The following is a 14,093-nucleotide window of genomic DNA, read 5'->3' as shown; positions in this document are numbered from 1 at the left end:
TATGAATTCTCTTCGCATCAGTTCTGATCCAGAAACAGTGGTGTTTCACATAACTGTTGGGCCAAAGGGCTTCATGAATAAGGTGCTGCTGTCCAGTGTAAAGGTGACAACTGGTCAAAGCGAAGAAAACAGCACACTTGGCATCCTTTCAGACTTGGCAGGAAAAACAAAGTTTGAGTAGGCAAAGGACTAAATTACTGTCGTTACCAGAAGTGGTTCTTCCAGAACAAGATTAAAGAGACTTTGGCAGGACTCGCTGGGGAATCGTGAACCATGCATTCCCATGCCATGTCTGCTCTTTGCATAAATAAACATGTTTCAATTGTTAAGATATTCAACGACCTTGCTAAGAGCTAGATGAATATCGTTATTAAAAGTAGGATATGCAGCTGCATTATATGAGCCCACTTCCATGTCTTCACAAGGTTTGCTGTATCAACTGTGACATTTTCCAGTGAATTTGTTCTTTACCGCTAAATGTGCATGGGGTTCTTCTTTTACCTTATGTGTGTACTGCTTAGAATCCCACCCTTCTCTTTAAAAATTCCTTGGATTCTGTATATGTGGTGCCTTAAACACCAACCTACAACTTGTTTCCGGTGGCTTTTATCTCTGTTGCTTCATGGAGGATGTAAACTGTATTATTCTTTATGTGAAACTTGTGTGTGACTGAGTGACTCACTCATTAATCTGGGACGGTCAGACCATTTAGTCATGTAGTTCTTTTTACGGTGGTGACAAGGGGATCTTGAGGCTAAAGCAGATACGAATGTTTGCTGCTTAGGTACTTTGCTTAGCAATGTAATGAAAATTCTGTCCTTTGTAGAAAATGATAGACATAAAATTTACAACATGCATTTTCTGTGGCAAACTAGTATCTGTAGGAAGTGTAGTCTTGAAATGGGACATGTAGGTTAGGTCCTTAACATGAAATCCATTTGCACTCATAATATATCATGTATGTTTTGTGTTTAAAATTCACAAGTGTAGTGGGTTTAGAAATGGCTCTTGCTATAGTCTGAAAATGGACATTTTAAAAAAAATCTATGTTATAAAGAAAAATTACAAGAAGTCTACACATACAAGTGTGACCTAAATCAAATACTTGGAACCAAAATGGTTTTCTGTAATAATAAGTTACTTGTACTGTTCTGTGGCATCTATGTGTCTGTCTGTTATGATACACATATTAAGCAGCAGCAAAGCTAATCATGCTTTAATTTGTTTAAGCACTGTAGTTTACTTGAAGGACTATAGACAGGGATGTGAAGCATTAAAGCCCAGCATATGGTATGCGTGACCTCATGCGAGTGGTGTTTTTGTCTGGGTGGTGTTTGGCAGTGCCCGTCACGGACACTGTGGGGCTGAAGTGTGTGATTCTGCTGTTGCTGGCCAAAGCAGCTGGAGTCAACTGCATTATACTTTGGACGAGCAAATGAAGAATAACAAAAAGTGCTTTATATCGTGTTTTTCCGTAATAAAATACAGTTGTGGAAAGATCTGGAAAGACTCTGCTTTGCTCGAGCAGTGAGTGCATTTCAGCTGTGTGTCTGGGTCGAGCAGAGCAAGGGTGCACGATAGATTATATATTTCCAAATATGTACACAATGTGTGTGATAATGTATTTCCAAAGGATTTCTGAACACACAGCACTGGAGCAAATGTGCACAGTGGAGACAGGACAGAATTCAAATGAAGTTCCTTCACAATCATTAAACTTCTTGCCAAGGGTATTTTACCACTCAGGGAGGAAAGTGGAAGGGTGCACAGAGTCTTCAAAAGTCCTCTTGCATAATTCGATTTTAAAAAAAAATCTTGCTGAGAATGAATGTTTATGGTGAAATCTCTCTTCAGACCTTACACTCTCCCTCAGAACTTCTTTTTTTCCTTTTTTTTTTCTGGAAGACAAACCCGGTTGCTTTAGTGTTTCAAAATGGTACAGTCTGCATGTCTACCTCAGTGCTGAAGGTTGCAGATGTAAAGATAGGGCGATGAGAAATCCCCTGTGGGAGGTGTTGCATGCACAGTGATAGGCACCTGTACTTTGCTCTTTTTCTGAGTGTGTGTGGCACGTCTGAATGCTGGCAGGTCAAATGTCTAACACGCCTTAAAGATTGCTGAAATATTAATCATGAACTTTCTCGCTAATCATGAAGTAGGTACATCAGATACAGGACCTAATACACACTTATCTTGATCTATTACAAATTCAAGTCGTATGTGCTATTAAGAAAGACTTGAGTGAAAGGCCATGGGCAACTTGCTGTGCCTTTCTGTTCATTATGGGCAGACATTGGATATCCCAGACCTGGATGCCTTTGGGTTCTATGACTGGTTTGCTTGTAAGAGCAAGTAAGCAGGGCTTGTGTAGTAATGACATGTGCACATTAAAAATTCTTTAAACATCTTGAAACAGGGATAAAATAGTATTTTTCTGTCTATATTTTAAGCATTCCATAATTATATGTGCACTCATCTTTCAGACTTCTCTTACTTTAAGCTTCAAGCTTTAAAATAGCTACTGCAGCTGAAAATTGCTTTTCCCATAAACTTGTACCTCCAGTGACCAGGCAGGCAGGAGCTTTTGAGGTTGGTCCCACCCTTTGAGGTTGCCAGAAGCAGCTCGGGAACTCCGGGTGCCGGCCAGCTGGCGGCGGTGGCCATCATGTGCTCCCCTCCTGCTTTCAGTTCCTCCATGGGCAACCCAGGCGCACACAGCTTTCTGCATCTTTAACTCCTCTCAGCGTTGTGCTGAAGAACTGTCTCGATTCTTTCCCATGTCTCTGGACCACCCGTAAGGAGCCCAGCTGGCTTCTCTGGCAGCCTTGTAAAGAGTGATGGTCTAAACAGCTTGTTAGCGACACCTCCATGTTTAAGTGTATGGCTCCAACATGCGGGGAAGCAAAAGGCTGCGTCCAGCTAGAAGTGGGTCAGATGACTCATAGCAGCCCTCACTCCCAGGAACACATGCGGGACAGAAGAGTTTCATCGGGGTGCACTCGAAAAGAGAGGAATGAGGGAGGAGGGATTGGCACCCTCCCTTTGTAGAGTCAGAGGGAGATGTACGTCATCTGCCCTAAGCCTGTATTTGTGCCTCTTTGAAAAAGAGCTGCTTGTTTGAGAACTTCCTCTGTTTTCTCAAAAGAGATGAAGTAAAATGGCACCTTTCTGTTTTATCTTGATCGGTTAAGGAGTAAGGGCTTCAGTCACTTTTTTTGTCTCTCTCAGCAACGTTTGACGCAGGAGTGGAGTTCTTCAGATCTGACAAGCCTTAGGGAAGTGAGGGAGGGGTAAAGGCCATCAGTCAGCAGGAAGGTGACGGAGCTGCCACAAATAGTGTGGCTCCTCCCGGTGGGAGGGAGTTCAGGTGGAACTGCTGGAGGCTGTGGGGAGGTGCACAGCGGAAGGGGGGAAAGAGTTGTGGAGGTCCTTGGAATAAGCTGAGGTTATTACAGTGGAGGTGACTCAAATCCATAGCAAAACAGTTTTCCTGCCCCTGTCACAGAAACTGATTCTTACAATTTCTGAGAAATCACAGCCAGTTCAATGATTTGATTTCATTAATCCTACTCTAGGAGGTAGTATTGAATTAATTTAAACGTCTGGATTTCAGAACGGAAGAGATGGAACAAAACCTGCTTCTTCTTTGAAGGTGAACATCAAATCCTTTCACTGAAGTATTTTGTTACTTCTGAAAAGCTAGTCTTGGGATTACTGGGTTTATAAATCCATCCAGTGTTTCTGGGTAAAGAATTTCCTATGTTCTATCACAAGTGATTACTTTTCCACCAGTAAAAGTTTTTGGAATGTATTGCTCAGTAGTAAGTGAAGGGAGCCTTATCCTTCGTTCCGTATCCTTAAAATTTCCATTTGATTTATTAAGAATGAAAGTTTAAAGTATTTTTCTTGCGTGGTGTTCTTGACCAACACTGCTTCTGTAATCCAGACACAAAGTCAACTTCTAGAGAAGTCTGTTTCACATTATAACCAAGTGCTGCTTTGCCCCTGTGCTCTTGGTTTCCCATGCTGCTCTTTGTTGGGATTGGGAATCCTTGGTGCTTTGGGGATCTCATCAGTGTGAGTGCAAGTAAACTCTGCAGCAGTTTCATAAGAGTTTGTATGCAGAGCAAGAAGAGAGTAGACATTCCTGCATTTCAGGTAGGGGGAAACTGAGTTGCATTGATGTGTTCTTACCCAAATTAAGCCTTATCTTGACATGGTAAACACAATAGCTCATTTGGTGAGGTGCTCATGGGTTTGTTTGCTTTCATTCCTCCCTTGGATACAATGTCCCTTTGTTCCAGCTGCTGCTCTAGACCTTTTTCTTTTACAGAATGTGTTTTTGATATTACACTAACAGAAGTAATAACTTGTAGTCTGGGGTGACTGCTTCGTGGGAACTGCTCCACAGCCTTCAGCAAGCTGCAGTTAGTAGAGGTTGAGAGCTATAGCTGTGGCAGGTGTGTCTTATCTAGTTCCTTTTCCAGGCTAGACATCTGAGGAGAAGCTCAAGTTATTTTATACCAACTTGAATTTTTAAGTTTAAAACCAAGTATGAATCTTGCTATTTTCTTAGACATTGGAATGACTTTACCAAGGTTTTGTAGAGGGCTTGATGTACAGTGCATTGGTGTTTTTTTTAACAATATACTAATAATTTCAGTTTTAAAGGTTTTTTTACTACTATTGTTTGTAAATACTGACACCTCCCCCTTCAATCTAGCAAACATTTCCTGTGTTTTGAATGGAATTAAAATTAACTATTTCCCTGTAACCTCCTCTACTTGAGTGTATCTGCCAGTATTATTGAGAGCACTATTTTAGTGTTTTTGCTGAGCAAGTGAGTTTGAATCATAGTAGTTTCTGCACGTCTCACTACATTACATTTTTTGTGATTTTAGTTGTGAATTTATGTATGCAGTTTAGAAATTATATTTCAACCGTAGAGACAGGGGTTTCACCCTGTGTGAATGTCTTCTTCCCTTTCGCTGTCTTCTTATCACCACTTCACACCGTTTGGGTGTACAACAGATAACATCAGGTTAAAGCAGGTTTCAGGATGTGTAAGATTTGGTGGCTAAATTATGGCACTTGACAGGCTTGGGCTTTCTTCTTCTGTGTTTTTTCTTCCCTAAGTGATGTAGTTGAGTCTTGAATTGTGTCTTCAATAGGAATTATTTGGTTCTGCATTCTAGGAGATTTATCTGTGGAAAAATATTGTGAAATAGAAGAGCTTTGTATCAATTTTAAACACTGAATGACTTTCCTAAGTTTACCCCAGGGAGCTTACTCCAGCAATAACTGAAATGTCCCTGTTTTCTGATTAGCAGTTTAATCTTTCCTCTTTGCAAGACCATTTTTTACCAGTTCTGTAAAAGGCACATCCACTGCTTTCTCTAGAGTTGCAGGTAGCTGTAGTGTTAATCCAAGTATGATATATATCCCAGCTGGTCAGATCTCTGTTATTTATGGGGAAAATTCCTAAAATGGCTCCAGCAGGTCATAATGGGGCTCTCAACAGGAAAAAAAGGCAGCACTGCCTTTAATCCTATTAGAAATTAATTCCAAAAACTTCTGTGCAAATACAGTGGTACTTTTAAAATGTGAGAAAAAAGAGTTTTATTTTGAACTACTTCCATATTACGAGCAAGTGGGCCAACATGTATGTATTTCAATTCTAAGAAACACATCAAATTATCTCTGAAAGCCACTTGAAAATAAAACTAATTTCTATTTCAATAGTAATTACTATTACTAATGTAATAATAATTCAGTGAACTAAAACTGAAAATTGGTTTCAAGGGCATTTGGATGGTATCTGATGTATTCATTCTACTTTAAAAAAAAAAAAAAAGTTCTTTAAGATTCGTTTTTTGCCCATAATCCTCATCAGTTCTAGGAAAAAGGAATTGGAAAGTTGTATGTTTCCAGAGCTCCTATTTGGTAAACAGAATTGAGAATATCTGCAGAAGAGACTGGTTAGCTGTGTGATTACTGTTGGTAATCTAAGCTGGTGGTAGTTCAAATTCCAGAGCAGGGAGTCATTCACAAGAGTGATACACTGATGGAAATCTCTAGGAAATGGTGTTGATTCTAGGATCTGTCAGCAGACTGACAGGTACTGGACAGTGTTCTACAGTTTGTTCTGCAGACCTGAATTGAGAGACCTTTGTCCTTCACTACAGTAAGCTCTCAGTTACCAGTAGTGTCATCAAGGAATATTGTATTGCTGAGTTTTGCAACTGATAAAAAGGTTCGATGAAGGTAGCTACCCTGAGCTAAGAGATGACCTGTCCAGTCGGTCATTCTCTGTGGTGGTGGTACACAGCCTTCCATCTGCCACTTCAGCTGCCACAGGGTAACCTCTGCTGTCCCTCATGCAGGGAAGATGTGTCTTCTGTAAAGTGACCAGTGTCTGAACGGAGCTCATGTCTTGGCTTGATTTCTGGGTGCATTAGACTGCCCTTCTAGCAGCCCACTAGTTCAGACAGCTGGTGATTAACAGAATATATTTTCTTTTTGCCTAAAGACACCTTCATCCATACAGCTTGTCCTTCAGCTGATGTAATTTGGGTCTTGTAGGATACCTTCTGAAAGCTCTTCACAATTCACAGGGTGTTTGGTTCTCAGTTTAAATTTTAATATCAATGTACAAAAGAGATTACTCCAATCTACTTACTTAGCAGGTCTCCTTGTTAGCATCAACTTCACTCTGCTAATTGCTTGCTTCAGGGAAATGTCTGCTCTTTGAGGTTTCTTTTCCCATAGTGGCAGTGAGTTGCTTAGGGACTCAAAGGCTTGTTCCAGTATCACCACATGACGGAGCGGGTTAGGACCAGTACTCCTTCCCTGTTTCTCTTACCATTAGATAGAACAAAATGCCAAATTAGTACAACTTGCATATTGCTGAGATGGTGGCGATAAATATGTGGAGCCTGCCAGGAGGAAGGAAATGTGATTCAGTGGAAAATGAAGGAAAAGCAAATGTATGGCTGTGTCATCAAAATGAGAGAAGGTGGACATGGAGAGGTGTAGTTCATTTGACCTTTATTTGTCTGTATGTGGAGAATCTGCATAGTACAAGCAGTCACCACAGTGTTCTAGGTGGAAGCTCACAAGTCCTCCTGTTTGGTTGATAGGAGCCACTTTTTTGGGGAGGTCTTAGGTGCTAAAAGAAACCTGACTTTGGGGGAGCATTTGTTTTTCTGACCCACATTGTCCTAGCTGCTCAGAGAGAGAGAGTAACATAATTTGTGAGCATAAGGGTCATATGTTTTTTAAATCTCTCTTTTCAAGTGCAAGACTATTGTAGATGTCCCTAGAGTAGTTTTTAGGCCATTTTTTGACAATATTTGTCTAGCCCATGTTTAGTTCTGCTTATCCATCGATTGTTGGTTACTTCCCTGCTGCATGTTCATCCTGTCCATGTTCATGCTGTTCTGATTTCCCCTCTGTCTTCCCATAGCACATTGTCATCTACAGGTGCAAGAATAACAAACTGACTTGTGAAATGCTGGTTTTACAGCATGCCCACCTGAGGTATTCACCTGAGGTATTGATAGTTTTATAGGAAGGCTCTGTTGATTTTTGTGTTAGTAAGTTAAAATCATGGAAACATTAGACAACAAGTCAGATTTTTTTCCCCCTGTATGCTTATGTTCTTAACATTAGTATATCAGTTACTCTTCCAGAACTGAACAGATCAGTGTAATGATGCATCTTCAAGCCTGAAATAATGACTTGGAGAAGTGTGTGCAGCCCTGATCCCCTAATTCTCAAACCTGATAATTAAAATTTTAAAATCAGTTTCAATTCTTGAGGTAAAATGAGGAAGGGAGTAGGAGTGTGTGGGGAGAAGTATTATGCATAGGGAAGAGTGGGGAGCAGCAGAAAAATCGTTGATAGCTTTTCCTGAGAGATGTTAACTTCACTGACAGTTGGAAAATTACTAAATTTGTATTCCTCGTCTTTTTTCCCCTTGTAATTTTAACTTGCTACTTACAGAAACGTCGTCGTTGCTGTAACACACTGAAAATAACCCCTAATGTTAAATGTTTGCGGTCTGCAATATCTATAAACATTTGTCCTTGGAACAGTGCCCTGAGAGCCCCTGGCTGGGTGGGCATTAGTTCTTCCGGTTGTCTGTCCTAGCGCTGCACGCAGGGCGAGCGTCACTGCCCAGCCCTGCTGTCCCCATGCGGCCGTGCCTCTGCGCACGTGTGAGCAGCGCTGACCTCGCCTCGACTTTGTTTCTCATTTAGGGGTCAGGGTTGTGCCTTCAAGCTTGACTTAACTGGTTCAGATGTAGCCCAGCAGCTGCCGGGTTTGAATGAGGTAAATTGTGACTGAGCGCTCAGAACGGCAGAAAATAGGTCAAGTGTGGGTTGGGTTTACATAGAAAGCGCTAGCGTCGCCTGGTAAGCCTAAGCCTCTTCTCTCAGCTCAGACAAAGCCGTTTAAGGTAAACTGGGAAGTTACGATCTCCCCCAAAAACTTTCTAGCCTTTCTAGCTTTCTAGCCTTGGTGCTTGGCTGGCGTTGCCCTTGATGCCTGCCTGGAGCGGGAGGGAGGTCGCCCTGGTTGCAGGGGCAGGCAGAGGGCCAGTCGATGTGTTCCCCCGAGCAGTCCCCTCTGCACAAGCCTTGCTGCTGTGGCTGTGCAGTGCAGCACAGCCTGGAGCCTGCCGTGCCTCTCTGACCTCCTGCCCAGCAGCTGCGGTGGCGTGGCAGCTGGGGTAGCCTTTCACTTGTCACAGAGCAATCAGCAATATACTGTTTACCAGTGTTTTATGCATGCTGTCTGTCTAGAAAGATGGGAGAAGATGCAGAAGATCTGTATTTAGGCTTGTCTAAATTTGGTTATTTCCCTGCTGAGTTTTGGTGTGGTCTGTGTGGCAGCAGCAGTGCCTGCCTGGTAATAGCCTCAGGGGTGTCAGCTGCTGCCAGTTTTTTTGTTTTAGTTAGATTCTTATCTTTTACCACTGGAAAAAAGTCTGATAGCATGGCAGAGGGATACTCCCAGTTCATAGGCGATTTTCTTGTTAAGATCTTTGGTATTCTGCCTGTCTGCATTTTGCATAGCTTTTTCTCACTCTGCTGTCATGCAGGACCATGTTAAGATTGAAGATATGTTAAAAATTACAATCAGTGAAAAAGATTGCAGATCAGTGATATAATCACATATGTCAGGTGACATGATCAGTGAAAGATGAGAAAAAAAAGAAAAGGATTTTGCTGGTATGGAGATGAAAATCAGGAGAGTGTTGTACAGGCCTACTTTCTAATGTGGAGTGAAAACTGGCAAGAATGTGTTGGAGGCTGGGTGCAGGTGCAATATATAATCTTTTTTATCAGAGAAAATATTTGAAAAATGGCATTAGAGGACTAGTATAAATTCTCAGTAGTGTAGATTTTAAAAGTGCTTTTTGCTGCCACTATTCTGCTCTCTAAAGACATGCAGCAGTCAGTAGGGAGATGTTGACTTATACTCGTTTTCACACTGCAGTTCTCATATACTTAATTTCTATGCAGCTGAAGTTCAATAAAGTTGTACAGATAATTTGCTGCAAGAGGAAAAAAAAGGGTTGGGGGGCTCATTTTATAGAAGCTGATATTCACTCATGAAACAAGAACAAAAACCAAAAGTTCAGGACACTTGATCTCTTAAGTTTTTCACTTGTACTATCTGAGTTTAAATGTGGTCCTTCTACCATTTAAGTCCTAACAAAATGCTTATTTCCATGTGCAATGCACACTATGTAAACATTGTAAACAGGACTGTCAAGTTGGTTATGTACTAGTTTTCATCTAATTCGTGTCCTAAATTATCAGAAAACCTCTAAGCAGCCAGAGGAAGCTATAGTTAATTAAGCCACAGATGGTGAGGACTAATGTGGCGTTGACCTTTGTGAGGACTGGAAAATCTACTTAGTCTTTCTCTGTAAAACACTAGCTGAAATGAGTTCCTACTGATATTAGAAAGATGTCCTTGATGCATGAAGGCAAATGCAGAGACATCATGACCAAGGAAGGCACTTTCCCAAATGAAGGTTTGCAGGTTCCTAATGTGTGATGTGTGTCGAGACTTAGTCTTCAGGCCTCTGATTTAAGCCTTTTGAATGCCAAAAGCCACTGTTTTTCTAGGATTGGTTTACCTGGAATGCATATTGTCAGTTCTCCTCCTCTTCTTTGCTGAAAGTGGAGGGTTGACAGCTGACCAGAGTTTGTGTACCCTCCCATAAGCAGCATGCAGGCTGTGTGAGTGGGGGTAGGAGCAGCTACTGGAATCCACACCTTTATTGTTCTTTTCTCCAGGGTTCAGTCTCTCAATGAACTCATTTTTGCCCCTCAAGTTTCTGAACAACGATTTAAAAGACTATTTTAAAATGCTGAGGAAATTTTTAGCTTCAGTAGTTCAGGTCTTGTGGGAGAAGTTCAGGTCTTGTGGGAGAAGTAGCTGTAGAAATGTATAGGTCTTCCTACCACTGACATACCTGGCTGCCCAAAAGGGAAAAGGAACTTCTGGTCGTTTGAGTCTTTCAGAGTCTTTGTAAAGTCTTTGGGCAATGTGCAGGTTCAGCACATCTAGGGATACCTCTCAGTGTCTTGGACATTATTTTTTTGTGGATGGAGAGTGAGTAGGAGAATTCTCATTGGGATTTTGACTTATTTTTCTGTGTGTACTATCTTAAAATTCCTGTTTGATCTTAAAGGAATTTTGAAGCATGATAAGTGATCTAAGTACTCGTTCACCTGTGGCTCTGAATGATAAATGATTTTTGTCCAAATAAGCTCTCTGAAAATGCTTCTCTGAACAAAAATTTCTCCTTCCTGGTTAAACCAACGTGGTATCTTAACATGATGCTATGGCCTATAGTTTCAACCAGCTTGTATAGTTTTGCACAAGGATAAAGAACAGATGGACTCAGAAAAGCACAGGATCACTTTGATACTTGGGGAAAATTTCATTCTTGATCCTTCTCAGGACTTCCTTGGAGTCGAGCACATCCCTAGCAGGTCAGAATGATCACCTAGACAAACATGCAGCTGACCCAGTTCTTTGGATAATTAAGTGTAAAGTCCAGTCTACCAGAAATGAATTCCTCTTCTGATCTAGAAAGAAGGAAGAATATCAGCAAAGATGTAAAAAACTTGTCATAGATTGGCAAGCTTCTGCTAGTCACATTGCCTCATGTGACTGTTTTCCAGAAGGGCAGGAGCGATTATCTAAACCATATTTTTCTAGCCCATACGCCCTTTGTCTTCTTCCCAGAGTTGCATACAGTCATTTGTGGAGCAATGGGCACTGCCACTTGAAGTACATAAAGAGCTTCCTACAGTAGATCTGAAGAAGAATATAGCAGTCCCATTTATCTGATTTGCATCCTGATTTGCATAAGGGTTTCAAACCAGAATTAACATCCTTCTGGAGGAGGTATTCCAGGACTTGTGGAAAAACTAGTCTAGGAGAAAGTACCATACTTACTTTTGTTTGTAAAACTACTTTCAAATGAGGAAAAGTCTGGAGGAAAATCATGCAGGGCATTTAAATCTTCTGGAGGCTAATCAGTCGATCATGCTGCCTCAACCAAGAAGGAGAGGAAAACTGAAGGTTACAATTGCCAAGGTTCAAATCTGTAGACAGCAGTTGTTCCTTGAGCGATATAAACACAGGGAAAGGAAAAGAACTGGGAACTGCAGAGTCATCTGCTTGTCTTCAGTGCTAAACTAGGGAATAGACTGCAAGTCATCAGCCTTGTGTCTTGTCCTCCCTGCTTTTGCCCAAGTTTGTGATGTGTACTCGAATAGTGTGGTTAAGGCCACTGCCATACAGTTTAACACATTATGCAATTAATTTCCTGGGTTTTAGATGTTCAGATTTAAGACTAAAGATGGAAAAGGGTTAGTTAGGGCACACACATTTTTTCATAGATACATGTACACAAAAGAAGTTTTGAGATTTCAGAAATTTACTCTATTAGTATCTTCTCCCCTACCCTGTGATTGATAGTTTAAATGTGTATTGTGTTTATATTTAGAAACTCTGGGCTCTCTCTGATACCGTCTACATAATCCCAGTCATACTTGCATGCAGTTAGTGTAATGGGTCTTTGACCTAACTTGTGCCTTTTGTAGTTCATCTTGTAGAAAGATGAGCTCATCTCTAAGAGTGAGGAAGTAAGTACAAAATGGACTTTGCAGTCTCCTTTTCTGAGTGTTCACATGGAGCATTCTCAGCCAAAGGTGCTGATGTCATGGCTCTGAATAGGGGATAGTGGTTCAAATGTACTATATGTAGGATAGGCAATATCTTCCGTGTCAAGTTCAAAGAAGGCCAAGATGCTTAGGAAGGATGTGAAATCTTAAAAAAAAGCAGTGTGTGTTTTGCCTTCAGGAAATAAATCAAAAGTGACTTAAGATGACATAAAGACTCAAAAACTTTGTGTAAAGAACTCATGAAAATAGTGTAATGTTAAGAGTAATGGGTTTGACTTCATGGTACATAATCGATGTGTAGTCTTAAAATGAAGATACAGGTTTTCTTAGATGGGCCTGAAGGAGTTATTCAAAATGTACAAGATCTGCACATTTTAACTGCGTTTGTAAGCCAGCCAAAGTCAGTATTGCAATCCTCAGTGTGTTGCTTAGATCTAGTGCTTGTGGATCTGAGCAGGGAAGTTTTTGGTGCAGGAATATCTTGCAGCTGCTGTGAAAGAGAGTGCATGGGAAGGAGGACAGATGATTGATCATTACACAGCTCCAGTTCCAGGATCTGCTGTGTTCCCCTGGCAAATCATTCCCTCTTTCCAGTTGAGGCGGTGCTTCTGTATGGAGGATCAATGCAAAAATGGATTTGCACAAGTAGACAGAATAGCTAATACTCTTTTTTTAAATTGCCTCAGGAGAGGCCATCCTTGAATAAATTTTAGTTGTGACCCTCTTGTGCTTCTAGTAATGCTAGCAGCATACTTACCTGGTTGGTGTTCTGAACCTTGTGGTAGAGGTCCTGTTGATCTTCCTTCACTTTCACTCTGTTCCAATTTCCATGTACTAAAACAGTCATCTTGACCGTTTCTTCTGGATGCAGGGCCATATCCTTTGCAACAGCATAAGGAGAGAGAGAGCAATTTTCTCTAATAACCAAAGCATTGATGCATTCTCCATAGTGGAGCACAGCAAATCTCCAAGTGTCAGGAAGTGAATTTTGAATTGGAAATGGATATCCTGTGATCAGTGGGTTAGTGAGAATAATCTTACCCAGATGAATAGAGGGCAATTGCTTGTGTCACTGGAGGGCCTGGCAGCAATGCACAATTCACTGGGTGTTGCTTGTATCTTTGTGTTCTGTGGCTGGAGCTCTTCGTAATAAATTGTGAAACATCAAGGAACTTGTTGGAGATCAAGGAAAGAAATTGCTTGATCTCAGCTGCAGTACTGATAAAACATTCTACATTTTGTATGTGGAGAATTGCACTCATTATTCTAGCTGTCTGGAGTTCTCGTGGTATAAATGAATGTTGCTGCCGCTCACGGATTTCCAAGGCCATCTTCTGCATGAGGAGCCACCAGGCCTTTTTTCTCTGCCACAGCCTCAAAGACAGAAATAGCAAGTTTGCTCTGAAGTAGAGAAATAGGTGTTCTAGGAGTCTAGAGGTGAATAGTGATTTAAGCCATGCTTGCAACGATATGAACCAGATTCTGTGCCTAATTTTTTTCCTTTTAGAAAGACAGAGCCACTGAATATATCTTAATTTCCCAGATGATATCCTACCAAATAGTGAAAAAGAATCTTTTCTAAGAGAACTGATTATAATAAAAATTAAAACACGTCTTATTTGAAACTTCCTTGTTAACAAAAGCCAACATATTTGAAAATCAGTGATGGTGTTTCTCCCAGAATGCTTGTTTCTCTTAAAATACTGCTTATGCATTATATTTGTGGGTTTTATATCTATGTTTATGTTCAATATGTCCATGTTAAATTTAACAGATATGGAAAACAGATTTTTAAAAAAATTAATAATTATTTAAACAGTTCTTTGTGCATACCTGTAAACATTTAAGTCTTTAGAGGGCATTTTTAGCTTGTAGTAA

The 14,093-nt window shown here is 40.8% G+C and overlaps 1 protein-coding gene across 4 annotated transcripts in view; it reads left to right on the top strand.

Annotated features, from left to right (window-relative positions):
- JMJD1C (jumonji domain containing 1C) overlaps positions 1–14,093 on the top strand; it is a 158,660-nt gene that overhangs the window by 106,090 nt on the left and 38,477 nt on the right. The gene's annotated exons all lie outside the window — the stretch shown is intronic.

The sequence above is a fragment of the Lichenostomus cassidix genome, chromosome 6 (genome assembly GCF_008360975.1).
Source record: "Lichenostomus cassidix isolate B80296 chromosome 6, HeHo_3.0, whole genome shotgun sequence".
Taxonomy (NCBI): Eukaryota; Metazoa; Chordata; class Aves; order Passeriformes; family Meliphagidae; genus Lichenostomus; species Lichenostomus cassidix.
Note: the sequence above shows the minus strand (reverse complement) of the source record. Positions and strands in the feature narration are given on the sequence as shown.